Genomic DNA, 3080 nt, shown 5'->3' with positions numbered 1-3080 from the left:
TTTTTGATATTTTTTTCTGTGATTTGAATTTAAAAAGAGATAAAACTTTCGATAAGTTATGTAAACTCAGAACAAGTATTTAGCTTTAGAAAGCATTTACATGTTTCAAACTTATAATATATACATATATAATGTTTAAAATTATGCATATAAAACCTGTGTAAAATGTGCCTGAATATGTTTCTCTTCTTTAATGTGTTAATCGTACTATATATAACATTATTTTAGAATTTCAAAATTTTTATGTCACATACAAAAAACCATCAATAAAAAATATAATTCTCCATCTACAACAAGAAAAATGAAAAATTATAAACATATAAATTTAAATTAAGAAAAACTAACATTGGAAAAAAACAAGAAGTTAATGTAAAAGAAAAAAACCAAAAAATAATATTATAAATAAAATAAATTTATAAGACACAATAAAATCTCTAGTCAACAATAATGTTTGTAGACAAACAAAAAGACCAATCGATATAATAAATCAATATTACTTAAAAGACTAATAATTAATTTTACTCTTTGAAAGTACATATAAAACATGGGACAAGAAATCTAATACGAGACGTCAAAATAAATTAGAATTGGTTATAAACATCAAAACTTAAATATTAAAATCTAACCAAAAATCCGTAGTGGCTTTTAAATCCAAAAACTATTAATCAAAAAGTCATTTCTCCTTTAAAAAGTGTGGGTCAAAATCTATTCTACGTGCAATAAAAATTCTTTTTGTTTCTAATGTGAAAGTTTTTTTTATTATTTGCCTAAATTTAATAAGATTATTTATTTAGAGACCAAAAAATATTTCTCCACATTTTTCTTTACATTAAATAACCATTTTATTCAGTTTAAAAACTTATAAAATTTTGGTTCTAACACAAACTCGTTTGATTTGGTTTAATTAAAAAATAAGTCAGGGTGTAAAGTTGCACAAACACAAAGATTATAAGAACTTCTTTTATTAGATTTAGAAACTCTCTCAAAACTAAACCTTTCAATATGTTTCTCTTGATTGAACATCTCTCCATGAGAACTCTTTATATAGGAAGAAGCTACATCTTTTCCTAAGGGCGAAGGTACATCTTTTTCTAATCATAATATGGAAACATTCCTAAGCTCGATATGTTTTCCTTTTTCCTTAACCCATCAAACTTCACTTTAATGAGTTAACTTGCTCCTCAAGTTAATTGGAATTATCCAACATTCTCCCCCCTTAATTCCAACTTGAATCTTAGGTATGTTGATCTTCTGAACTCCGATGAACTTGCGCATTGCTTCGAACTTGATCCTTGCCAATGGTTTAATGAGTATGTATGCCTTCTGCTCCACTCCAGGTACATGCTTCACTTCGATAAAGTCGAGCTCCACACATTCTCGAATGAAATGGTACTTCGAGAGTATGTGTTTGCTTCTACCGTGAAACACCGGGTTCTTGGTGAGGGCTATCGCTGACTTGTTGTCAATCTTCAACACGACCTTCTTGTCTTCTTTGTTCATGATCTCGACCATTAACTCATGTAACCATATTGCTTGTTTTGCAGCTTCTGCAGCTGCCATGAACTCCGCCTCACACGAAGAGAGTGCCACTGTGGATTGCTTGCACGATGTCCACGTGATCGGCGATGTTCCTAGGTAGAACATAAACCTTGTAGTGCTTCTTCCATCATCAACGTCTATGTTATGGTTGCTGTCACTGTAACCTGTAATCTCCGTTGTTCCATCCCGTTTGAAGAAGAGACCATACTCTGTAGTGTCATTTATGTATCGTATTAGATGCTTCACTGCTTCTCCATGACTCTCTCTTGGACTCTGCATATATCTGCTTAATACACCAACCGAAAACGCCAAGTCTGGTCGTGTATGAAGAAAATACCTTAAGCATCCTATGATGCTTCGATATGCCTTCTGGTTGAGTCACGTATATATCCTCATTTAAGTCTCCATTCAGGAACGCAGTTTTTACATCTAAGTCATGGATCTCCCATCCATTAGTTGCTGCTAACGCCAAGATTAGTCGTATGGTTTCTATCCGAGCAACTGGAGCAAATACTTCGTCGAAGTCTATGCCTTGTTGTTGCACGTAGCCTTTTGCAACTAGCCTTGCTTTGTATTTGATCACCGTTCCATCTGCATTTCTCTTGACCTTATAGATCCACTTCAAACCTATCGGTTTCACACCTGCCGGCTTCTTGACGAGCTTCCAGGTCTTGTTTTTGATGATAGATTCGATCTCTGCATTCATTGCATCGATCCAAGCTTGTATTACTGCAGCTTCGATGAAACTTTCTGGTTCACCATCGATGGTGAGCAAGAGTCTGCCACCTTCAACTTCAGCGAGTAGGGTGTAATCATCGAACCGCTTTGGTTTTCTGATGTTACGACCATATCTTGATGTTACATGCGGGTCTTGGTTTGCATCGTTGTTCTCTACTACTTGCTCTGTTCATCTGCGTCTACAGCTTCTTCTTCTTCATTATTGTTTTGCTCTTCGTGGTGTTGGTGATCTTGATGCTCATCGCCATCTCCTTCTTCTGTAACATCAATATGAGGAAGCTTGAATGATCATGCTTGAATGATCCTGGTTCTTCGTCTACGTTTGTTGATAGTGTGTACGATGCAGTGAGATGTCTAGTTACTCTGTTTTCTTCACAAAAATGAATGAACTCAGAAGATGTGAACTCTCCTCCTCTATCGGTGCGAAAAGTCTTGAGTTGTAGCTTCATTTGATTCTCCATGTACTCCTTGAACTTTTTGAACCGATCGAACGCTTCACTCTTCTCTCTTAGCAGCATCGTCCACATATATCTTGAGTAATCATCAATTAAGACAAATACATATCTATTGTTTGCTGGTGTTGATGGTGATATCGGACCGCACAAGTCACCATGTACCAACTCCAATGCGTGTGATGCTCGATACTTTGCTTTAGGCGGGAAAGACTTCCGAGCTTGCTTCCCAACTAAGCAGGCGCTGCACACATCTTTCTCGTGTATCACCTGAGGCATCCCTACCACCACCTCCTTGTCTACCATATTCTTCATGACTCCAAAGTTCACATGTCCTAGCCGTGCATGCCA

The sequence above is a fragment of the Brassica oleracea genome, chromosome C8, assembly GCF_000695525.1.
Source record: "Brassica oleracea var. oleracea cultivar TO1000 chromosome C8, BOL, whole genome shotgun sequence".
Taxonomy (NCBI): domain Eukaryota; kingdom Viridiplantae; phylum Streptophyta; class Magnoliopsida; order Brassicales; family Brassicaceae; genus Brassica; species Brassica oleracea.
Note: the sequence above shows the minus strand (reverse complement) of the source record.